General features: G+C 48.1%; 1 protein-coding gene across 3 annotated transcripts in view; it reads left to right on the forward strand.

Moving 5' to 3' along the window:
* FLT4 (fms related receptor tyrosine kinase 4) overlaps window positions 1–26,524 on the forward strand; it is a 486,636-nt gene that overhangs the window by 28,427 nt on the left and 431,685 nt on the right. The window lies entirely within an intron of this gene.

Raw genomic sequence — 26,524 nt, forward strand, 5'->3', positions numbered from 1 at the left:
GTTTTCAGTCTGACAAAGTTTTTTAACTCTAAATAGATTGCAGTGAAGAAGTCCAAACTGGACTGTGCAAAGCCAATTGCAACTGCCACCTTTTGGGAGAATGTTAAAATATGATAATAAATAAAAATCTTCCTGAGATTAGTGCCTCCCAAACTGCCTGAAACATATGTGACCTCTGGCTCAGCACTGCAGGCTTCCCACACTGTGCAAACGTGTTTAATATATTATCAATTTATAACAGGTTTATCTACTCTTTATGTGTGTGGTTCGGCCAAATATTATACCAGTAAGCCATGGGTGAACGTATAGGTGAAATGTCAACAAAATAGCCAGACGCCTGAAAGGTGTGTAACGCAGGCCCACCAGCCCAGAAGGGGCGGGGTGGGGTCAGGGGGGCTTCTAAAGTCTATACATAGGAGTGAAAAGTGGAAGTCTCAGGGGCTAGCATAACTCTCTACGGGGGCTGGGGGCAGCTGTTGCTTGTATCATTTTGCGTTGCGCCACTGACCGCATCCTCCCACTCACTGGCCCGGCTCCAGCACCCTCCTATTATCTTCAACATTAAGGTTACTATACGTTTTTAGGTCGAGCCTGGGCAGCGCATTCGTTGCTCTGCGAGGCATGCTGTATGGGAGTATGGACTAGAAACCCTGCCCACTCTCCGCCCATATTTTTCATTGGCTTGTGTCATTGTCCTTCGTAAATGCTGGCTTCTGATTTGTTAATAGGATTATTAGTCCCTCCTTAGTGCCACTTGTCTTCATTTGTAACCTCCCATGAGGTTTGGCCCTTTTACTTCAGGTGTTACACGGTATGTCTTTTTCAGTCCCTAAGCACTATTTTCTTTAATGAGTTTCTCCTACTGCAGGCACAACATGCTTTCCTGCAGCATTCAGCGTGCCATGCGCGCTTTCACTTTCCAAGCAGCCCGGGACAACAGCAGCCATTTCTTTGAATAGATCTCACATTTACATGAGCTATTGGCATTGTAAATTACAGTGCAGTTTGTTTATTTGTTAATTATCAAAACAGATAAATAAAAAAAGCATTGTCATTTACAATGCCAATTGCTTAAACTTTCGCAAATGTGAGACCTATTGCATTGCAAATGCTTGTTCATGTACTTTGATCACTCCATACACTTAGTGGAGTCGAAATCGAGTGTGCAATTACTGTTTCTCTCCCTCAGTTCACTTTTATCTGAGACGCTGGATTCGTGGCTCTGCAAGGCTGCCCGGGGGGCGTTGCGCAGCAGCCACCCTAAAAGGGCGGCCGCCTGAGTGCCACAGGAAGGCACTGGGGTCGCCGGTCTAGTCCCTGGGCCACGGCCAGGGAAGACCTCCGGACAACCCATTTCCGGGGAGGGGGGAGGGGACAGGGGTATTTAGGCTGTCCCCGCCCATCCTTCGCCCTCTTTGTCCCTCGCCGTCTCGCCTTGATCGCATGTCGCAACTGATCGTCGTGCGCCCAGCTGCCTCTGTTCATCCGTTGCGGTGAGTTTGCCGGTGACCACCCCCCTGCCCCGGCCCTGTCCCTGGGCTGTCCCAGGCGGCGGGGCCCTGTGGTCGGAGTACCACGGGCGCAGGGGGGGGCCGTGCTCGGAGCCAGGCTGAAGGCGTCGGATATGCAGTTGCGGGTGTGATGGGGGGGCAAGTGTTTTTACGCTGGTAGTTCGCTCGCGTGGCCTCCCGGGTATGCTTCCCCCCCTCTCTCCCCCCTCCCGGCTGCGGGTGCCTCTGCGGAATATGATAGGTGTATGGCACTGGTCAGCACCTCGATTGGAGCATGCCGGCGCCGTTGCGCCCGGGTGGGAGCGGGTGTGGGATAGGGCAGAGGTCGAACAGGCGAGCTTTGCGGCTATCAGAGTTCGCGCAGGCCCTCTCATCTTACCCTCCGGGACGCTGTCCCTGTGTTCTGGTTGGGCGGTTGGGCCGCCGGCAGCGACTCGGTGTCCGGGATGGGGCTTGGGGTCGCCCCCGGGTTTTTGCGCGTGCTGAGTTGTCTAAGGCACTGCGTTTTCACTGCAGTCTCTCCTGGAGGCGTGGGTTCGATCCCACTTCTGACAATCCTTGAATTATATTCTGCTCGGCCCTCTCCGGGTCGCCAGGATCGGCAATGCGACTCCTCTGGGAGGGCGAGGTGCGGCACATAGACCGCGCCAGCGGTAGGCTTACGCGGTGGCGGGTGCCCGCGGCCCGCGTGAGGTCCCTCTCTTCGCTGCGTCCTTGGAACTATTTCGGGGTTGAGGTGCGTGGGGAAGGGGAGCGCCGGTTGGCGCAGTGCGTCGAGGCACTACCTTGGCCCAGCCAGGAACCAGGGATCGAGCATCGCGGCCGTGTCTGCATCCTGTGTTCCTGGGGCACAACTGCCACGCACCGTGAGCGATTATGCTTGTTCCATGGGGCCTAGGCCATCGCCCTTATCCGGCGGGTCGAGCTCGCGTTTTCCATCATCGCTGCTCGCACCTTCCTGATCGCATTTGTGGTCCGTCGACTGCGCCACAGCCTCGGTGGTAGGGATCCAGGGTTCGAGCCCCGAGGTCGCATCCACATCCTGGGATTCTGGGCATAGCCGCTCACCCCCTCCCGGCGCCTGTATGTGTAGTATACATGGTGCCGCCAGCGCTCCAATACCTTCCGGTTGTGCCCGCGCTACATAACGATATAAAAAAAATAAAAAACTTGGGTGAATGAGTTGGATCACCTTGGGAGGGGAGGATGTGGTCCGTCGGCTGCGCGGCCGCCTCTGGGCAGGAAACCAGGGCTCGTGTCTCGAGATCGCGTTCACATCATGTGATCCTGGGCAAATTACCGATACTCCCCATGCGTGAGTGCGTAATGCAAAGACGATGCTATGTTAAGCGCTACATTATCTTCGGGTCGAGCTCGCGCTATATATAAATATGGAAAATATGAACCATTCCCTCCGTGGCAGTGTCGGGCTTCGGCCCGAGCGGAGGGGCGAGCATTGTATGTGTGCCGGCAGCCCTGACTTGTGGTTGGGAGGTGCTGCGGGTCACTCGAGCGTGGATGCAGTGGCGAGGCAGCTGTCCACAGGTCGGCGCCGTGGCGGCCAGAGCCTGGGCACATGGGTTTGCCATGCCCTCTATTGGCGGCAAGGGGCTGGGCCAGTGCGGGGGTGCAGGCGCTGTTCCCTCAGTGGGGTTGCAGCATGGCTCTGACGCTGGTTCCCGGACAGCATGTGTTCACGGACCGCTGTCGGGGTGTCTCAGTGGCTGTGCTCACGGCCTATGGTGCAAGGGCCTAGCTGCTGCTTGTTTCTCTTAGGCAGTTGACATTCATTGACTGCGTCGATGGTCCTGACTTGGGGGATTGGGGATAGCTTGTTTGGCCGCCGGGCGTCACTGGCGCGTTGCGTTGCTTTCTGCACAGGCCGGTCGGTTTTGTTGGTAGTGTGTGGTATTTTGTTGTGGTGCAAATTTTGTTGTGGTGCTAGTGCGTGTGCGGCAGTGGTGACGGGTGCCGCTCTGGGCTCCTGGGCAACGCACTTGTCTCACGTGCCTGAATGTTGAATGTGAGGCGGTGCGCTTGCCAGCGCACCGATACCGTTCTGTTCGGCTGGGCAAGTCGTTCCTCTCCCGGGCCTGAGGGATCTGGACAAATCAATCCTGTGCCTTTGTGCAGTGTAATGCGGTGCGCGTCCGGTACGCTAATACCGTCCTGTGCTTCTGCTCTAATCACGCATCTCCTGTGCCCTGTGCAACGTGCTCCTGGACAATTCACCTATATCCTGTGCCTCGTGCGGTGTAAGGGGGTGCGTACGCTAGTGCGCCAACTCCGTCCTCTGCTCCGGACGAATCACTTATATCCGGTGCCTTTGGGCAGTGTCCAACATACCCCTTTCATTGCGCTGCTGGTATTGGCCTCGGTTTTGGCCATGATGAACTATGATATTGCGTGGCTCGCGTCCACATCCCTAGGGAGCCCCAGGAGTGGTCACATTGGGCAGCAGGGGAGGCCACCCTGCCTTGTGGAACCTCCACCGTACTGCGGGGTAGGTGGCCAGGCGGGAGTGGTCACGGGCGGCTTGATGCTCCGTAGGTTAGGCCACCTCTCACATGATGTCTTTTAGGCGTAACATGGTGGCGCCAGGGGGAAGGATCGAACATAAGCAAAAGGTTATGATGTCCGGGAGGCAGATTTGATTGACAGCACCTAATTGGTGCCCCATATTCCAGTAGTTAGGTTCCATGCTCTCTTTCATCCGTCAACGGATGTGCTCGTAACAGTATAGGGGCGCCTCACACGGGAGGTTTCTTTTTGGGGATTAGGACACAGTGCCCTGTGGCACCCCAAGCTAAGGTTATGGCGTCGCGGTTGATAGCTTAATAGAACGCGGCGACTTTTCAGCCCATGTATGTGCGGGCGGGGTCCGCTCGGCGCGTCTGTCTTTTTTCCAAACTGCAACACGGCATCAATAAGGGCCCTTCCGTTCTGGTGCTTTGCATCAGGGGTACGATCTTTTTGGGTTTGTTGCTCGAACTGGTGCATCTTTCTACATTTATGCTCATTGGCTTTATTATGCTGGCGATAAGTGTCACTCACACTTGGGTAACTATCACTCTTTACACTGTGCGAAAACGTCACACATAGCAAAACTAACCTTTGGCAGTATTGTTCAATGTGTTTGACCCCACTCTGGTGCCATCCATATTCGAACCAGATCATCTATGGGTATGTTGAAAAACGTCAGGACATCATGCAGCGAGTCTGGTGATTTGGGTCTCGGCCGCGTGCGTGCGGTCAGCCCATAGGGCCTAATCTTTGCCTACTGGTCAGACAGCTGTGGATTTGTCCACCGAGCAGCGGTCTGTTGGGAATGTCTGCGAATGTGTCAGACATGGCGAGGGAGGCCAGGTTTGGGATCTGAACCCTGGATATGGTTTTGAGCCTTATTGCATCAACGTTTTCTTATTTCCGGGTATATTTCTACCTTGGGTACTGTTGCTACACGGGTCTCTGCGTTACAGCGCTTTCATTAAAGCACAATTAGTAGGTGGTGTGCAGTTGATAGGCGGGATACATTAGTGTTATAAGGAGAGGTTGTGTCGGTTGTTCCCTTCCCTTCTTAAGAACTTGGCTGTGTAAGTATATTCCAATGAAGAGTAGAATTATAGAGCAGGGATGAGCGTGCAGATGGAATTTTGGAATGTTATTGGGTTACCTGCATGCTAGCGTCATTCAAATTACATCCATGGATCGTGAAGTGTTTCTAGTTTTGATGACATCAGTAGGATTGATGAAAGGGAAGCCTGGCAAGTAAATAAAATGTTAGAAGAGGGTACGTCAGCACTGGAATGCCAGGGGCGGGTTGGAACTGGGCAGGCGATGCAGCGCGATTATTGGGACGATCACGCCGTTAACCAGGTCCCGGGGGCATCACGTCGCTGTGTTGAGCGCGTAACAGGGGTGACGAGGGTGGCGTACAAGTCATTGTTTTCTCTTGAGCGGTAGCTGACTTCACGATTGGGGCATTATGTTATACATATTGCAGGAACAATGGTTGTGTGCTTGATTTTCTTGTCCCCTACATAACTGCAAGAGGCGCACCGCGGCATCAAGGCTCAAGACAGGTTGAGGACTGGTGCCAGCTGGCATAGTGGTGGCGGTCTGTGACAGTTTGGTAACTAGGTGAGGGGTGTATGTAGTCGCCGCTGTAGGGTGCCTAGTTGGCGATTATGGGTGTGCGGTTTGAATAGTATATACACTGTCTCTGGGATACTCTGGCTAGCGACCTAAGGGGTGATTAGGAATTAGATATAAGGTGTACTTTCTTTTCCTGACTTGTGGGGGCTTCGGCCAGGCTCAGGGCAGACCTTAGCCAACCAGAACTCCGCTTGGTACAGTGGTAGAGAATGCCTAGGAGTTGTTCGCAGTCCATTTGCAACCACATCACAAGGTAAACGTGTTAGGCCACATGGCTTGTGCAGGCCTCTTGTGGTGGAGCCTGGTTCTAGAGTTAACGTCGTACTAGTGGGTCTTGTGCTTTCATCGCATGATTAAGTCCCGGTCATGAGCCGATTTCATCAGGGTTAGCGGGCTGGGGGGGCGATGCATCAGAAGCACGGAGCAGCTTTCAGCCAAAAGGGTACAGTTGATATCTGATGCAAGGGGCAGCGGTTAGATCAGAGCTGTACTCCTTTCTACCGCCTCCGGTGCTTTGAGGTCTGTTGCCACTGCCGTTTCAATGGAAGCCATTTGGCTAGCGGGTTGCTCTGAGTGGAGTATTTGCAGGCTTTATCAACGCCATCCGCTACCAGTTCAAAGTGCATCTGTTACTAATTTATACCATGCAGAGCACATGCACCAATTCCCAGGCTCCTGCAGGAGGTGCATAATAAGGTCGTAGCAACCTGGCAAGGGGACTGTGCCAAGTGTGGTGGGTAGCATGTCGTTTGGTTTGGGCATGAGCGCGGCATGTCCTTTCGTCGAGGGGCTGCGAAGTCGGGGGCCTGGGCTCCCAGCAGTACTGCTCTCTGAATTCGGGTTGACGATATTGGAAATCTTGTTGTTTGTGGCAGGTCACCTTATTTGGGGTTAGAGGTCCGCGGGTCTATGGACCGGCCGGTGTCTTCCTGCACTTAGGTCGGTGAGCAATAACTTTGGGTGTTGTGGTGTCTATGGTAAGTTCTGGGCAGGGAGACTCTGGTCTAGGCACTGGTAAAATGGTGCATGCTAAGTAGTCCTCAAGGCCCGCCCCACCCCTGGCGAAGATGGCAAGCAGGGGTCACAGGGGGAACGGAGCTATCAGCCGTCAATCTGTTGAGCTTATAAACAGCAGGAATGTCGGAGGGAGGCGGCTGAGTTGCCCTTGCATGGTTTGTCTCGCTTCAGGGCTAGTTGGGATCACAGTTATGGGTAAGGTTAGCCTGCTTGGTTGCATTGGATACTTTGCCAAGTTGCCCCTGCGCAGGCAACACGGCGATAAGTGGTAATTTTGGGGGCGTGAACTAGGGTCCTTCTAGAAACTGATTAGAGCTCGCAGTCCCGCTATGGCAGAACATGGTTGGCAACATTCTTCAAGGAAACCATTAGTAGCAGGAAGGTATTGCACCATGGAGAGCCAATGGCTGTGGGTTCGTACACAGCAGTAGTTAGGGCATCTCTTTCTGTGTCTGCAGGCCAAGTGTACCATCAATAGCTCCAGCAGCTGTAATGCTTCTTTTGCGTCCGGGACTGGGCCTGGCAATGTCGCGAACTTTGCAGCCAGACACGGCACAGGCAAAGATTACCTGGGTTGGTACAACGGCACTTAGCAGTGGAACCAGCTGAGTGTCTCCGTACCCTGGCATACCGTCAGTGACATAAGTATGGTTGGGGCTACCTACGACCAGGCACGCTCTGCCTGCCGGGGCGGGAGGGTGCCAGTGCCAAGACGGTGCGGGTTGCCTGGTTAGGGCTGACATATATGGGAGTGAGCAATAACACGGACATTAATATGAGCTCTCTTGCAGTCACAGAAGGTTAAGTTGACATTTTGATGGCATGGTGCCAGTTGCTTCATCACACGCAATTCCCTTGGTAGATGTCTGTGAACATTCTGAATGCTATGTTGGTGGTTAGCACGTTGTCATGCCTTTCAGAGGTGTTTTAGCTCAGGCCGGGCCATGCGGGGGTTAGATGCCGGTGGTCTGCCCTGGGATTCATGTTAACAGGCAGATTGAGCGTCCGAATTTAGAGGGGCTTGGGTCCGACCTCTGGTTCAGGCGCAGATCCTGGTCAGTTCACTTAGTATCCCGTCCTCGGGCAGCTATGCAGGTTGTGGAAGTGGCCTTCCAACGGGGGCGATTTGGTCCATTAGGTTGGGGGAAACTCCTGGGAAACAAATTTGGGCGACAAAGTATCAGGAGAACAATTGGCATTCCCGGTTTTCAAAATAGAGAGGTATTTTATACGTTGGTTCCCCTCTGGGACACTCGGTACTGTCTGCTCCCTGGTATACTAGCGGAAGTTTGGGAGGGCAAGGCTTCACAGTGAGTGGTGACTGATGGAAGGCGAGGGACATACTCCGACTAGTGCTAGACTCAGATGACTGAGTGTAGGAGGATGTAGAGCGGGCTTGTCGACTCTTTCCGCCTCCTGCATTGGCTTCATGGCAGGAGTGGCTGTCAAATGTACTGTTCTTCAGCCAGTCAAAGGTAACATTGGACCTACGCCTACTTTTAGGTTTCAGGTCATGTCAGTGAAAAAACCACAGGGAGTTTAGAAAGGATGGGGACACCTGTCAAGAAGGGACAGCTGGCCTCCGGTCCTGTATGGGCTAAGACTTGTTTTGGCTGGACCTGGGAGAAGTCCGGTAATAGCAGTGTAAGCAAAGAGGCCTATCTTGGTGGGGGGCCCTGGTTGTGACGGTGGCCACCCCCAGAGCTGTGGAGGAGTTACAGGGCAATCCAGAGTCTGCAGATACCAAGGGGTACTTCATGCAGCAGCACAGCGTGGTGCTAAGCCAGGATACCCAGGGATGTTTTAGCGTTGTCCCCTGGAAGAACTACGGCGCCCTGTTAGTCCTACGGGCGGTTGTGGGTCTGAGCAACCGGGGGCTGCCTGAATCAGCTCTGCCCACCTCTTTCGGGGGGGGGGCGTGAGTAAGCAAGTGGACTGGTGGTCCACGGATGGGAGGGTTGGCTCCTCCCAATAATTGGTATGCACCAATTGGCGACTGCCACAGTGTAATTTAGGCTTATCAGACGGGCAGGCGGCATAGGGGTTGGCCTGCCCTGGGATCGCCCGTAAGATAACCCACCATGTTTGCATATTGGTTATGCTAATAAACCTGCAGCAATATTTCTCCACTTACAAAAGTGTTGTGTGGTTTATTAATGTATCATGTGTGTTATGTGACTACAGTTGCCGATATTGTGTCCAAACACGCTGTTGCGCATTCGGTTTATTCTTGTTTACATAACCTGTGTTCAGCAGTCCGGAAGTGTTCCTTCCTCCCTGGAAATGCAGATATCGATGATTTGCCAACATCCTGACACTCTCCAAATACATATTTTATACCCCTGTCTCCGCACACGGAGCGCACCTCTCAACCTTCCTTCCTCCGTTGGTCCTGTTCCGACCAGGGGCGTAGCGCACCCTCTGCGGTGCAGGAAGGCAACACTTCAGGGACCCCCAAACCTTCAGAGGTGGCCCTTTAAGCCCAAAACCAATGGCCATCGGTGAGAGATGGGAGACTCAGGGGCCCCTAATCTTATTCTGCAGAGTGGGAGACTGAGGGGAGACATTGGCAATCATCTTGCGTTACACCACTGGTTCCGAACTTCCGATCCATCTCGTATTCAACATCCGAGTTCTCTTAGTCTGTGTGGGCGGCATCTGCGGAGACCTCGCCTTACCACAGGGGCCCCGCCCTTACAAACTCGTAGCTTAGCTAGTGGTCCCTTTCTTTTCCGTTAACCTATCACACTCGGGAACCACACGGACAACAGGCCTTTCACTTCTCGCCTGGGCCTGAACACACCCGCTTTGTTCAGGTCAATGGTTCCTTCCATGCCCAAGGCAGCTTTAAGCGCGGTACACCCGGTGAGGCGGTGACAGGCAACCTGACTCCGCCCAGGCCGCTGCACACACGGAGCTCTGTGCCTAGCGCCTTTCTAACTGCCCAAAACTGTTAGAATATTATTGACCTTTTACATACTACACTTCAGGTAGCGGTGTGCTTTACTTGAATTCAGCGACCCCAGAAGGATGGAAGACTGATGCGGCCATTCCAGGATTCACACGTGTATCCTTTGGTTTAGACTCTTTGAATCCTCTTGAGCTCTTATCGAGTTTACTGGGTGTAAATGGGATATGTAGGAGTCGAGACCATCACAATGCCGTGCAACAGCTGCCCCCGAGCGCTCGCCCTGTGCCCTTATCCACCCATTGTGTTCTGCTCCCTCTGGACCGGACAAACTGGAGTTAATCAGAAGTTTGTGCTGTGGCACTATGAGACAAATCAGATTTTCAGACTGTAACACACACGTGACTGATTCTTTCCCAGCCCTTCCAGCCTTCAGAGCTACGGGCCTGCTGAGAAGCGGTGTTTCTTTATAAACGCGGCCCTGTCCACGACAGCTTCCACGCTCACACCAAATGGGGGACCGTCCGAGACAATCACGGCCTGCTCGTGGTCTTAAACACAGACCACAACAGGCCTTTCCCCAAGTGGTTACTACAGACTGGGAGACCCGGTGGGCTTGTCTGCACCCCAGTCCTGGATTGCCACTTGGGAGAGGGGTGAGCCAGCAGTGGCCTTTGGGAAAGAAGCGATTCAGTCTGCTGGGCCCGGAAATCCTGCGTTTCCCGCTCTTCCTGCCACCCAGGCGGCCTTCCATATTTAGCTCTGGAGGTATCTGACGGCGTAGTCTGTCGCCCCTGATAATGACGCGGGCTCCCCTTTCATGAAGCAAAGGGACGTGCACCGAGCTAGTGTTTGGGTGGAAAAACGCAGGGCAGAGACGAAGGTGTTTAACGTGTTTTTCACCAAAAGAAGTAGAAACGCCACGGGTTCCATGTTATGTAGTTGCATACCCTCACTACATGCATAGATCGATACAGCCTCACAATGCTCTCACCAACCTGTTACCAAACACGGGCGCAAATTTACTACAGTTTGGTGCCAGGGCTCATGCAGCGCTGAGATGTGGTGCAGTATGCAAAGTGGCACAAAAGCCAGTGTCAATCACTTTCTTATGCAAAAGCTAATTTGTGCTGAAAGTTGAAGCTACTGGTCATGTATGGCGACTCTGAAAGGGGGTGTAATGGGTAACGGCCAGCGGAAACAGCCCTAGGACCTGCCTTTGATTGCCCAAGCAGTATGTGTTTGGTGCACATTTTCATTAGCCATGGCACATTACCAGTGCATAGACTGGGGAAATGTGTATGTGTCACTCTGGGCTTCTGTAATAAATAGCTGACATTCTCAATATATTCAATGATGGTAAAAGTGTTGAAAGAAACTTAGGAAAATGACAGCCTGTGTCCTGTCGGTTACAGCCCGAATGATGTCTACAACTACATGCTATTGTCAATTTGATTTTAGTTTCATTTGTGGATGTTTGTTTATAGTTTGAACTAATTCCAAGTGAATCTGCTTCCATGGCAATTACAGAATAATATTTAACGCTCAGAAAATGTGTGACCGTTTTCGAGGCACAGGAAACATATCCTATTAAGATGGGTTATAATAACAGCTTTCATTAAGATGCCAAAGGACACTTTACTGTGTGAACTAAGCAATACAAATACCAAGACTACTAGTACTAAAAACAACAACACTAATGTTAATACGAATACTACTAATAATAAGATTATTATTGATAACAGCAACGATATACTACTAGCAACCATAACTTTCTTAAATTTTATTGGTAACAACTTCAGCAGTTGTGGAGAATAGATAGATATATAGATAGATAGATAGATAGATAGATAGATAGATAGATAGATAGATAGATAGATAAAGTCGTGGTCATTGTGCAAGATACGAAAGCACATATTTTTCATTTTAATTCAAGACAACATAATGTCCACACAACCACAAAAAGACTGACGCTTACATGTCTACCACGTATATATCCCATGCCTTGCAACTGATTTCAAAATAATGAACATTTTAAAGCAACAAAATAAAATAATTTAAGACTGACCTACCTATCACATGTAACAAGGTGTACTATCGATACATTTCCTTTCCAGGACTGACTTACTATCCATAAATACCTCACTACTATTTCGTGAGCAGTGAAGACCAGTCCAATAAGCTGCGCACCCCAGCAGGGAGACCGGTAAATAGTATTATCAAGGCATGACTCTCACACTGTGTGGTCCAGCGGGTCCCTTTCCTAGCCCACCAGTTCGGATCTTGGCACTGGCCCCTTCTAGGCTATGAACTACGTCAAAGATGTAAAGAATCCTTATTAAAACAAAATTATGCTGCCGCCCCAGGCAGGTTGGCTGGAATGGCCGCATTTCTTTGAGGGCTTATGTTTCTCGGAATGGGTATGTTGTTTTTCTTCAAATGTGCAAACTTTGCAGATCAGTCAAGTTTATAGATAAATAGACAGATTCCTGTATAACAAATCTCCTTTGATAGCTCCATTCTTGCAGGCTCTGAAGAACAGAGCCATCTCTCACGGCATACAAATGCAGGAATGCCAGACCTCATATGGAAGACCTATCTCTCAGATTAGGAGCATCACACTGGCCTCAGGCAGCAGAGCTGTCCCTCACGTTCCACTTCCACGGAGCTTTAAGGCTCAGACGTCATGCAGCAGCGCTAGCACTAGTAATACACATCTTACAGCCTTATGCCTTTAACAGCAAAACTATCTCTCGGGTTGTACACATCTCTCAGGCTCTTCCCTCAGACAGAAAACAACCTCACATCATGCAGCAGACACACATCTTCCAGGTTACAGAGATGTCACAGGCTGAGGCCCCAGGCAGAAGGGTTGCGGTCTCAATCAGTACAGCTGTCTCACACTGTCCATACATACAGAGTACATGCATCTTACCGTGGTCCTCGCCCCGGGAAACAGATATCTTGCTGGTAACCTACACCACTTCACACAACGTCACACCCTACCTCATCACACCTCCATCACATATAACCCTACCTGACAGTGATGGAAGAAGCAATTGTCCATGAACACCCCACTATCTGAAACGTTACAAGAGAAACTAATCACATGATACCCAGGCAGATGCAGGCCCACGAAGGCTCAGGCCAGGCCACGTGCTGGGTTAGGAAGCGATGGGACCATCTTAAACCGACTGTGGGGACGAGGACCAGGAGGTCTGAGCTTGAGAGACAAGAGAGATGGAGGCCACAAGTAATGTACTGCAAGGAGGTAGGCTGAGTCCTCCCTTCGAATGACGAGCTGATTGGCCAACTAAACCACCATGTACACTAACGGATCACATACTATGACCTCACCGTTCCTCTAAAAAATGTAACATGCCTCATTTAACTGGATAGGACACAGCCAAGGAGAAGGACTGTCGAGGACGGGATTGTAAGGTGCTTAGAGATATCTAGAGGCAACGATTCTTAGAAAATATAGCGGCAGGGAGATATGGGGTGAAAGGCCATGGAAACGGGGAATCTGCTCAAAGTGACACTGCGCAAGGATAATTTATACACAAGGACAAGGGACTTGGGAACTATAGAAACATGGAATCGAGAGGACACATCAGCTTCTAGTGCTGGAAGGCAGGAAGCAAGAAGGGAGTGTGGCATCATCTCTATAAAATCTAGGTTAGGAACCAAGCACTCAGAAAAGACCCATAGGAGCCCTCATCCACGAACTACAGTGACTCTGACATGCGCCCAGATAGGTCGTCTGGAACGACTCACACCAGACAACAGAGATTTATTTCGACTCAACAGCTGGCACAGATTAGATGATGGGAGGCAAGATGTAAATCTCCAGTCCCACAGCAAAACACCTCACCAAGATAGCTACATAATAGTTTGCACCCACTAACAGAGCATCACCCACACTTACACCTTCCCTCCCAGTCACCCCCCCCCCTTATGGTCACGCATATAGCTCCTCTGGGGAAACCCACAAATATACATATCTCTTTGGCCCGACACCTTCATTCACCAAAATGCTAAGGAATTGGCAAGCAAAGTGATGTACAAAAACGGTGTCACATAATAGCAAAGCATATTGCAACTTTAGACCCAATATAGCTCAGTAAGCCCTTAGGTTACACACATCCAAACTTATCTACTCTCACACAGCAGAGGTATTCCTCACATCTTATGGGTTCAGGTATCAGATAGCAGAGATATCCCTTTTCTAAAACACATTTTACTGTCTCAAGTCCTAGGTAATGAGCTAGTCGTCTAGGTGCATGACCGCCATGCCCAGCCGCGAGACAGTACTTCCGTTTCCTTATATTGCACATCTCTTGTGACTTTGGGTCTTAAACAGCAGAGCTATATTTTAGGTTGCACCAATGCCTTAATAATTTTCATATGGTCGTGTGAATGTGCCTGAACTCCTGTCCTGTGAAAGGTTTTGCACTCAGTGGTCCCTTGGTTCGTTTTAGGTGCCATTCAGTGGCTTTTGGGGGTCTGACAGGGGTGGAAGAAGGAGGAGAGGAGTGGGGAAGGTGAGGGTATGCAGTGAGATCTGGGGGGCAAACGCAAGGTTGAAGTCAGGGACTGGAATGGCATTGATTGGCTAAAGCTCAACATGCACAGGACAGACACTATGGTAGTAGGGATCACGGATGACCTCAGCAAACCAGCCTGTTAGCCCTCGAACGTGGGCTGCTGCCCAACACTTTTCAGAACAGTAGAACATTTGAAATTTAGTATTGACACCAGCCTCGTTTTCAATTCTAATTTCAAGGCCGTGTTCTCACTGTGATTTTTCACCTTAGTGTTCTGCTTCCTTGCAGTATCTCCAGTTATAGTCTTTTTTTTACATCAGCAACTTCAAGTGGCACAGAATGCAGGGCTCGTCATCTGCGTGGCACCCACAAAATTGATGCCATTTCTGTGATGTTGCACTCCTTGCATGGCTGCTATCGCCAGCTGGATGGGAGCGGTGGTGTGGTGGGGTGGGGAGGAGTGTAGTGTGGTGGGGATGCGGAGGTTCGGTATTTGGTCCTCTAGACCAGCAATGGGGTCAAGTTTTCGTGCTTGAAGGATTCAGTTGTTACTTCCCTGATTTTGCTCTGAGGTATGAACAGAAAGCTCCCCTGACTGCCCAAGCAAAGGAAAAGAGGTGGCGGGTTATCTTGTTGGCTTCTGTCTTCTGGAACAGACCCTTACTACTCTTCTGACTGTTAAAAACCTGGGTGTTTGCAATTGAGTTGCAGCACGTAGAGCATCTCTTTAGGAAGGTTACTGATGATGTCATTAGTGAAGTCATCGAAGATGTCATGAGGGAAGTTATGAAAGTGCATTGGGTGGTGGGCGTTCTGGTTGCATAGCTAACCTAAAATGGAGGATTTCCATGTTTTGGGATCTCGATCATTATAATAGTAACTTTCTTTTTTATATATATAACTCCATACTACACGCTTGCCATTACTAAGCCATGTAAATAGCAGCTGTTACAAATTCCCAAGTTAATGGTAGTCATTATACTAACCGCACAAAGGACGGAAAGCTGAGACAGCTTTGCGTCCTTACATATTTGTGACAACCAGGCCACCGTACATCTCAGGAGTGAGCGTTTTACACACTGAACCAATCTGCCATATGACAACCGGAATGCCCCTTTAACTGAAGGTTTTTAAGGAAATGTTTGCGTTTTTTAATGTGCATTAATTGGGTTCCTTAACTAGCTTCCCCCGGTGAGTCAGAAGCTTTTAAGTGAGGAGGGGGTGTTTGTGTCAAAAAAGATTCTGTGTATACACTCTGGCTTTCACCTCGTACATGAAGTAAAGTTCTATAAGAGAAAGAAAAGGCAGCATAAGTCTCCTTCTAGTTGTGAGGATGTGTTAGTTGGGCCCTTAAAAGCGTGGGCCCCAGGACCTGAATTCCGAGGCACAGCGACCGCCCTCAAGTAACGGCTCTGCCCCTCCCCCAATTTATCAAGGATATTTGCTTAACCTCAGAAAATAAACTAGCCCTCTGTCAAATAGCCTATCAAAGCGTGGTGGAATAACAAAAAAACAAGCATTGGTAAATGCATTAGGTTTCATCTATGGAGTTGTTAATAAGTTAAGAAGTGTGGGAGCAGTGTACGAGTGCAGGGAGAATGGTGTGAGTGCTCTCTGTGCAGGGTTAGTGGTGCATGAATGAAGGTTGATAAATGTCCGAGTGCAGGGTGAGAGTGCCTCAATGCATGGAGGTTGATGTGTATTCAGTGCAGAATGAGAATTGTGTGAATGTACAGGATGAGAGATGTTATCCTGTTCAAGGTAAGAGGTGTGTGAGTATAGGGTGAGTGGTATGTCAATCGTATAAGTTCAGGATGGGTAGTTTGAGTATAGGGTGAGCGATATGGGTGGAGTGTGAGAGGAATGTGAGTGCTAGGTGAGAGGCATGTCAATGGTGGGTGAGTGCAGAGTTGGCACTGTGTGAGTGGTGGATGAGCAGTATCTGACTGCCAACACAATGTCAGGGTGACTGTGCAGAGTACATTTTGGGTGAGTGTGAAGGGTGAGCAGTGTCTGAGAGTAGGTGGAAGGTATGTAAGTGTTATGCAAAGATACAAAATGAGGCAAAGCCGTGCTGTGTCCTAATATGCCGGAGACAGCTGCCAGAGCACCGCTCACCTCACCTGCCCCTGGCGAGGCACGGCTTGTATGTTTTACCACACGTGGTATCTGAGCAGAGCAGTGCAGGAAAGAGAGACAAAGAAAAGAACCAGGGATTGAATAGCTATACAATTACTACACAATGGGTCATGCAGTCTGATTCAGGAAAAAATGCTTGCTTGATACTCGGAATGGAAAGTGTATCAATCAAAGGGCACAGTTTAAAATATTTAGCAAAGGACTTCCTGCTGCTGTCCGAGCTTAACAACAAGGTGGGGCACAGGAAGAGGCAGTTTCACCATGGAGGGTGGCAGGGGGAGTGCAAAGCATGGGTAGGTGTTTTAAAACAAGCCATTGCCACTCACATATATTGTGAAAAGATCAACATATGTAGTTGTATAGAATATACTGTGTTCAACCGAGACTGCCTAGAGTTAATATAATTTTTTGTAATAACTAGTGAACGTCCAACCTAGCATTCACTTTTACGGCATGCAAAGTATGAGAGACCAACTCTATGTGTTGGGACAGAGTCTGTGATTTACAGGATATAATTCACACAGATTTCTACAGAAGCCTTGCAATATCTTGCTGTTATCCCAGCAATTCCGAAATCAATTAACAAAATTGGCAATTACAGGCACAGGAAACAAGCTTATCGCATTCGACACTATGATTTACAGCAGTTCTACCAAAATTTTGGAATGAAGCAGAACTCGGTGCTTCTTTGGAATTCAAATTGTGATGTTAAGATGTTCTTGGAGTGAATTGCAACAGGCATACAGTCCTGAGCCGAATGCTACTCACTTGAGGCATCAATGTGTGTGGTGGTGGGTGAATGAGGTCAGGTGCAGGCGAGAATATTAATGTAGACAGTGAAATCTGATGTCCGACTGGCACGCATGTATGTTACACCCATAGTGCAGTAACTCCAGACAGGTGGCATATGTCAGGAACAAGCACAGTTATGACAAATGCAATCAGAACTTGGGGAAAGATTTGCCATGGATATACACTTAAAAAATTGCAGAAAACATCGAAAGGACACACAAACACACACACATGCCCATAGATGACTGACACTTGAAGGTTCTTCTGACTGAGGACTAATGTCAAACTAGCATGCAGAACAGGTGTCAGAGTGACATCCAGGGCACAAACAGTATACACATCATGCAGACCACTGGCATGAAAGGCATGTATCATCCACGTGTTCAAAACAAACAGCACCATTTAGCACATAGGCATGCGATATAGACACCAGAAAAACAGCGCACATTCAAGTTTTGCATATCAAAAGTGGGCGCGCTGAGTCTATGCAATCAGGCAGCGCTGTAACTTTAGCTCTTGTTTTTATTTTATTTACCGATTGTTACTTGAGATGCTTAAAAGAAGTTCCACCAAAGTGGATGAACACAGTACTTTGCAGATGGGGAAACTGATACGAGAGATACACAGAACAACAGGAAATAGAACGCCTACAGCCAATAGAAACAAGAAAAAATGAAGTGACAAGCACAAGGGCCAATAAGAAGTGAAGGCAGGATGTAAGTCCTCTTTAAGATATATTTAATACAATAGATTTCACAACACAAGTGCTGTGCAGGCGAAACCTAAAAAGGATGATGTCTCTGAAAGGCCAGTGAGGATGTGTGAGTTTCGGTCTCATCCAAGGGGCTGGCTTAACTAAGGCCATCTCAGTCACATCTCAGACCGACACCTCTAGAATAGGGATGTGCAAAATTCACGTAATTTGATTTTTTTATACTCACAGAAAAATTCCCAAAAAATTAAGCAAATTGTGAGAACTGCGATCCCAGCATTTAGCACTATATTTTAGTGCAAAATGTTTTTTTGTGTCCACTTTGGACACAAAGATGGATTTCAACCAAACAAAATAGTGCAAGAAACACAAGGGCTGTGGACAACAGCCACTCATGTTCTGGTCGTTCGCCTTATATAACAAGCATAAAGCAAAAAATTCCCCAAATTATGTGAAATTACAGTGCATTAATGGCAGTTCTGCCCAAGCCCATTAGAAGTCATGCAAAACTGAGGCAGAATGAGGCACATGTTAGATAATTCCCTTGAGACCGGTCCTCTTTTGCTTCTGTGTCCCTTTCTTCATGGAAAGATCCAAGGGAGAGGAACACGGCTGCCTCAGCTAGAGTTACTCCTTTAGCTGAAAACAACGGGCCACAAAACTGGCCATAGCCCCATATGCACATAAGACCTATCCACCAACATGATAGGCCAATCACATTGCATTTTCAATGTGGGGCAGGGGACTGAATTTGGGCTGAAGACCAATATCCCCCAGGCAAAAAGGTTTAAACCTGCCCCACACTGCAAAAGACAGCAACTACATTGGTGCAATAGAGGCCTTTGTGGTTGAGTTACTTACTGGCAGCCCATCCGGCTTTGAAAGTAGACCCCTATCCTGCAGACCACTGTGAAAATGTCAGAGTGACGGAGTGGCCAGCTTGACCACGTACCTCTATTCACCCACTGAAAGCCACCCTTTGGACCTACCACTGGCAACCCTTGTGGGCAGCTCCTGCAACGTGTTGCACCTGTTGAGTGTAAGCTGCATGTCACAAGAGTTGTGCAGGGATGGCATGTGTAAGCACACCAAAGCCAAGTTCTCCACAAGAACAGAAGCAGCAGAGGTTACAAAAGGCGTTGGAAGTAGGTGCACTGGGGTCCTACAGCACCCTCAGAAATAATCACGCTGGAGTTTAGAAGGTGAATGAGCAATGAAGATGCCTTTAAATATTATGTGCATCTTGTCACGTTTTCTGCCTGTTCAAAGACAACAGTCAAATCTCAGGCTAGATCTTCTGACAAATTGCTGCTTATCCGGAAGCTGGTTAGTGCTTTTATTTCTCTGACTGAAAAATGAGGGGATTTTGTGAAAGTTGTATGGGTGACAATCCTGCATGGATACAGGAAATGAAAGCATGTCAGTTTTTTTCTTACACAACATTTAAATATCAGGAAATTAACTATACACACATTTCACATTATATCAGCAATTACGGAAGGACAAACAAATCGCTTTTTTTTGTAACTTTGATGCGTGATGGAAACAAAGATTTTAAAAGGATCAAAAGAAATCAATACACTTTTCTTGGTGATGTGCAAGTGATAAATAGTCAACGGTACCTGATTTCCACACATATTAATTTTTGCTTTACATATTTTTAACAGTAAATCTGCCTGTCTATGCAAATTTAATTGAAAATGTGCTGTCTGTGAATGACATTGTTCTAGCTACCTCCCCAGTGCTCCGAAACGCACCACTGGACACATATCACACCCGTACCACTCTCATGCTGAATGGGTGTAGCACATTTGGTACATCTATTTTTTTGTATGATGCTTGAAACTTTCACAATTCTTATGACTTCAGAGATATCAAATGAATGGCACCACCCCTCTCTAAAAAATTTTTTTTAACAGTAAATCTGCCTGTCTATGCAAATTTAATTGAAAATGTGCTGTCTGTGAATGACATTGTTCTAGCTACCTCCCCAGTGCTCCGGAACGCACCACTGGACACATATCACACCCGTACCACTCTCATGCTGAATGGGTGTAGCACATTTGGTACATCTATTTTTTTGTATGATGCTTGAAACTTTCACAATTCTTATGACTTCAGAGATATCAAATGAATGGCACCACCCCTCTCTAAAAAAAATTCCAGCACCCCTGGAGGTTTGTTATGTTAAAATTATTTGCTATAGCGCATGTCTCACCCAGGGGCATCTCAGCGCTGTTGCGGATCCTGACAGGCAGTGCGTTCCAGGGAAAATCAGAATAAGTAGGCTTTTAGTAATTTCCTAAATTTGCAGTATGTGGGAGTCTCGCAGGGTTAGAGGGAGTTTGTTCCAATATCCCGGGCAAGATAAGAGAAGGCCTTTCACCCAGTGTGAATCAGACGGATTAGGGGCTCACACAGTAGGGCTTGGTTGATGGATCTGAGATTGTGGCTAGGGACATAAGCCATTAGTTTGTTTTGGAGATACAGCGGGCCTTTGCCTTTTAAAGTGTTATACGTGAGGCAACAGATTTTGAAACGGGAGTGCTTCTTCACTTGTAGGCAATGCAGTTCTTTCAACAAAGGCGCTGAGGGAGTACTTGGAGGCCGGTTCAATATGAGTCGGGCCGCGGTGTTCTGGACCACCTAGAGCTTGGAGAGCAGTGTGTCACTGACTTCTGCCAAGAGAGCATGTCCATAGTCCAGTCTGCTTATCACCATTACCTGAACAAGTGTTCTGCGGACAATCGTGGGGAGAAAAGGGAAGATTCTGTGCAGAAGGCGCAGATTGTAGTAGCAGGCGCTCGTAGTTGCTGCAATCTGGTCTTTCATCGTTAATGCCTGATCTAATTTTATCCCCAAATTTCTTACTGCTTGTTGGGGCGCGGGGATGGCACTCAATTGGTGGGCCACCAGCCGTCCAACCAGATGGCGGGGGCTTTTCCAAGCAGCATAATCTCCGTCTTTTCTGGGTTTAAATGGAGGCAGTTCTCAGTCATCCAGTTGGAGATTGCTAGCATTCCTGAAGCAAAACATTTTTTTTCTATTTCCAGGTCTTGGCCTATAATAAAGATCAGCTGGGTGTCATCAGCGTATAATATTATCTCAAAGCCGAAGTGCTCCACGATCTTTGCTAACCGGGCCATATAAATATTGAACAAAGTGGGACACAGGCATGAGCCCTGTGGAACACCCTTGTCCAAGCGCATTGTCCATCTCCTCCCCTCCTTTGTTTAGACACACTTAGCTGCTGCAGCCCACCCCACCTGCCCCCGACCAACAGAAGGGGTGGAGTTTGAGGTGCTGCTGCTTTCTAGCTCCCAGACCACAAGCACTGCAAGGTTTGTAGCAAGCCCTTTGATTTAGTAAATGTTTATTATTAGCTGAGCTTGAAATGCACTTTTACCTCTTGAAATAGTGACCAGAGAAGCAGACATTCAGTCCTAGCTTTTCAGGCATCATCATTTAGCATTCTGGAGCATGTATGTTTTTACACTTTATAACACACGCGACATAAGGTCGTTTGTATTATTCAAATAAAACATGCACTGATCATGCATTTGGTTTTAACGGTCATGCAGTAAAAGATTTTTTATCAATCTTCTCTAACAGCTCAGCATAGATACAAGCAGAACAAACTTTTTTTCAACACAAAGAACGGGATCAGGTAGCGGCAGCAACAGTACAAGATTCCGTCACGTACACAGAACTTTTAAAACACACGCAGCGGATACTGACTGTCCTCATTAAATCGCCACAGGTTAGGCAGCAGCAGTGCAAGCCTCTCCCCCACAGAACAGGTACAGGCCTAACTTTAGCACTGCAAGCTATCCTTCCACACACAGAACATGTACAAAATGGCTGCATCACTTGGGCTTCCACCTCATAAACAGACACAGCTGAAGCAGCAGCATAAAGGCTTCCCTCCCTCACAGAACAGAAATGCAGACATAACTCCCTCCCCAACCACTGAAATGGGAAATTGAAGTGCGAATTTCCCTTCCTCATATGATAGGTGCAGTTAATGCATGTGTGCCACGTAGGCTACACACAGATCTTTCCTGCAGGGGCTTAGTCCACAGAGCTGAGAGTATACCTGGATGAGTGAATAAATGTGTGAGTGCTGCTGCCCTGTCACTCGGGTGTCCTTCCTGGCCTGAACACGTGCTGTTATTCTCTTTCACTGCTGTTATGGCATGAGAGGCTGTCGGGGATCCTTCTGTTAACTGTTGAAAGTCCTGCTGTGGTCACTGTGGGTCCTGCTGTGGTCACTGTGGGTCCCACTGTCACTGATGTAACTCATGCTTCTGTTATGCCATGCCAGCCCTGATGCTGTTTCTGCCTACAGCCCATAGTACTGTCATTATTTTCTGGGCCAACTATCTTTCGCACTGCTGTGCCACAAAGAGTTGGTTAGGGCAGCAAAACACCAAGGTGAGTGGGTGGGTGTAGGCACCACAGAGAGTACAGCTCAGGGGATTTCCTAGCGCAGCCTTGGTTATGCCAGGTCTAACAATGCTGGCACAGCTGACAACGTGGGGGAATCCGATCAGTGCTCTGTGCAGCCAGAGGGGCAGGTGCTGGCACATTCTTAATTCTTCTTGTGCGAGTAAATCCAGTGTCTATCAGCGGGGAGGGGGAGGGGGAGGGGGGAGCTGTGGTTCAATAGATCCTTCATAGGTATTGGGAAGGATTTTTGCCGGCCTAGGCCAAGTGACACTTTTCTGTACCAACTCCTCTATCAATAGTACCATATTTGCTGTTTGTAGGGAAAATATTGATTCTCCTGCTATTTACATATCTCACAGGTGACTATAAATGCAGACCGTAGAAGGAAGATAAGAGACATATTTAAATGGCTGGCTCTAGGTACAGGTGTGAGAAATAGGTATAAATACAAAGATAGAGGACATGTAGCGATAGTAATAGGTGCATTTGTAAACTGCTGATTATTTATCATCCGTCTCCCTCCTTTATTTCCATATTTGGAGTGGGTCCTGTATTTGTCTTAACTTTGGGTGGTAAGCTTGTGATTATGTTGTATGTTATAACAATTCTCTCTGTAATTTAGTTTCACCTCAATATAGGGTAGTGCATTGTAATAAGAATGGCTTGCGGTCTACTTTTCTAGAACCAATTATTAAAATTGTTTAGGTTGAGCCTGGGTAGCACATGCGCTGCTCTGCGAGGTATGCTGTATTCGAGTATGGACTTGAAGCTCCGCCCACTCTCCTCCGAAATTTCTCAATGGCTTGTGCGATTGTCCTTTTTAAATGCAGACTTCTGATTGGTTAATAGGCTTGTTAGTCCCTGCTTAGTACCGCCTTGTCTTCATTTGTAACCTCCCATGAGGACTGGCCGTTTTACTTCAGTTGTTACACGGTATGTCTTATTTAGTCTGTAAAATACTTTCAACAATATCTCAGCAGGAATTATTGAATTCTTTGCAATTGTATGTACAAAACATTACAGACCACAAAGCAAGTACAAAAGAGGCTACAAATAAATTGATTAACGCGCCCGTAGGCGTCATGTATTTGGAGAAGATTCAGTGAAAAATATATACAGATTGTAACAGCACTACTTGGTATGAATACCAAAAACAACCCTAAAGAAAAAAGTGCACAATGTGCTCGTGATAATGGAGTGACGGCGCAAGTGACAACGTGAAAGAAACCATAGCCAAGTGGCGCAAAACAGTATTTACAAAATATATATAAGATGAAAGGTTCCGAAAGCATCCACTATTTGTCAATTGTTCATTTGATATTTTTCGAAATTATTCGGGGAACCAAACAATAGAAGGCGCCGGAAAGAGTTAAGGCTGATGGGCACTGGTCGACGACGTTTCGATCCTACTGAATTAGGATCATCCTCAGGACCAGGGTCGCAAAATTCAGGGAGTGCTGTACGAGAGAGGGGAGAGGAAAAGGAAAAAAGGGGTATCAGAGCGGTGGAGAGCGGGACAGTGAGGAGAGAAGGAGGGAAAGGGAGCAATGAAATGGAGTGTAGCGTCTGCGATCTCACCACCAACACGAAGGAGTTCGAATGCAATAATCGAACATACCCCCTAAACACGCTGACAAATTGTCGGTCACAAAACGTGATCTATGCCATTGAATGTCCGTGCCATCTCCTCTATATTGGACAGACAACCCAAATGGTGAAACAAAGGATTATTCAGCACAAAAGCAGAATACATTGCAAGATCATCACAGCTCCCCTGGTTTCACACTATCTGGAAAAGAACCATGACGCGCTTGACATGAAGTGGCAAGTAATTGACCAACCGCGACTACCACCAAGAGGTGGCAATTTACAACTGCTCTTGAACAAATGCGAATGTAAATGGATTACACGCTGTAACTCTGTGAACCAGGGGCTTAATACTATTGATGAGTGGAATAGTACGATCTCGTCCCCACCCTGATCATCCAAGTACTCTTGATTCCAGGCTCACCCTAGCTCCTTGGGTATCCAACTCACTAACAAGATACTTGAGATAATGCCTTTTCGTGTTTGTCAATGCCTTAATTGAATGTAAGGTTTCCCTAAATGTATATAATTCTTTCTCTACATGTATTGCGCCCATAACCATGATTGCGCCTTTGTACTCCAATCGTAATAATTTTCCTTGTTCGTTAGGACTGCTTCCCATGCTTCTTGTCTGGCCCCGCCTTGACTCGCTCACTCCCCGTGTTCACATTCTCTCCCCGGACCCGTAGAACTCTTCTCTTTCCCCTGCCTTCTCGTTACCTAGGCGTCCTTAACTACGGCCGCAAGCCCTCGCGCCAAGACCCTATCACGGCTTTCGCTCACCACTCTACCACTTTCTATTGGTTGTCCTCCCGGCGTCCCTAACTACGGCCCCTCCCCCAGCATCACTGTCCTATCACAACCCGTCTCCCTGACGCCGAAGTTCCCTTCATCTAGAAGCGGCCTCGGCTTCTCATTACAGGCAGCGTTCGAGTACCGCACACGTCTGTGGCGGCTTGGTGTACCTCTGGCTAATCCCTGGACCCTGACTCCCCTGACCTGCTCATCCAGTAAGTTATCACCGCGTCCTCCGCGCCCCCCTCGCCCATGTGTTATTCCAGTTTCCCCTCGGAATTCTGGTTTTCGCATTCCATTACTAATCTTTAATTGTCCTCACTCTCCTAGAATTCGTTGAAGCTTCCCTTCGCATCCCTCTCTGGCTCCCCAGTCCCGCTCTTGTCAGCGGTAAGTTTGCCACTGAGATCCTAGTGTTCCCCTATCCTTTCCTCCCCCCCTTCCCCTTCTCTTCCCCCCCCCCCCCCCTTTTTCCCCCCCCCCCATTTATACTCCTTTCCTGAACTTCTCTCCTCCCTCCTTTTCTCCCCCAGAGACGCTATTTCCTCACCCTTTTCGGATGTCATGAGATCCAATTCCTGACAACAGACACGCTACATTGATTCGTGCCTCCTATTGAATCCCTACCGTGATGGGTTAACATCTACTCTCCGGTTTTTCCACGACCGAGCCCCTCCTTTCCGTACCTCAGGTACACTCCATTTCATTGCTCCCTTTCCCTCCTTCTCTCCTCACTGTCCCGCTCTCCACCGCTCTGATACCCCTTTTTTCCTTTTCCTCTCCCCTCTCTCGTACAGCACTCCCTGAATTTTGCGACCCTGGTCCTGAGGATGATCCTAATTCAGTAGGATCGAAACGTCGTCGACCAGTGCCCATCAGCCTTAACTCTTTCCGGCGCCTTCTATTGTTTGGTTCCCCGAATAATTTCGAAAAATATCAAATGAACAATTGACAAATAGTGGATGCTTTCGGAACCTTTCATCTTATATATATTTTGTAAATACTGTTTTGCGCCACTTGGCTATGGTTTCTTTCACGTTGTCACTTGCGCCGTCACTCCATTATCACGAGCACATTGTGCACTTTTTTCTTTAGGGTTGTTTTTGGTATTCATACCAAGTAGTGCTGTTACAATCTGTATATATTTTTCACTGAATCTTCTCCAAATACATGACGCCTACGGGCGCGTTAATCAATTTATTTGTAGCCTCTTTTGTACTTGCTTTGTGGTCTGTAATGTTTTGTACATACAATTGCAAAGAATTCAATAATTCCTGCTGAGATATTGTTGAAAGTATTTTGCATTTACCCTGATCTCAGTTGGGTCTATGGGTTACACTCCTGTGGTTTTCCTTTATTTAGTCTGTAAGCACTATTTTCTTTAATACGTTTTTCCTACTGCAAGCACGACATGCTTTCCTGCAACATTCAGCGCACCATGCGCGCTTTCACTTTCCAAGCAGACAGGACAATGGCGGTCGCTTCTTTGAAGTGAAATAGGTCTCCCATTTAAAGAGTTTGAGCTAAAGTCATTGTAAATGACAATGCCTTTTATTTATGTGTTCATTATCAAAACTGATAAAAGGCATATGAATTTTTTTTATCTCTAATGGGAGACGTTTTTATATACTGTGATGCACAGTCCATAAACACAAATAGGCGAGATGTTTGTAAAATGTGCAAAGTACAGCATTAAGCAAAAGCATTAAAAAGATAACTGTAGATAAATATCTCAGGGTGTAACTAAAGAAGAGGAGCAGGATATGAGTGGCACCAAGTTTGGTGAAGTGAAGTGTGGCGCTTAGTCGGAACAGTACAAGGTACTTTGGAGAAAGGGTGGTCAATCCATGTTGCCACTTTCATGCAGGAGAATGGGGAAAAAATCAGAAACGAAATCCAAGGAATGCTCAAA

The sequence above is a fragment of the Triturus cristatus genome, chromosome 7, assembly GCF_964204655.1.
Source record: "Triturus cristatus chromosome 7, aTriCri1.1, whole genome shotgun sequence".
NCBI classification, from domain to species: Eukaryota; Metazoa; Chordata; class Amphibia; order Caudata; family Salamandridae; genus Triturus; species Triturus cristatus.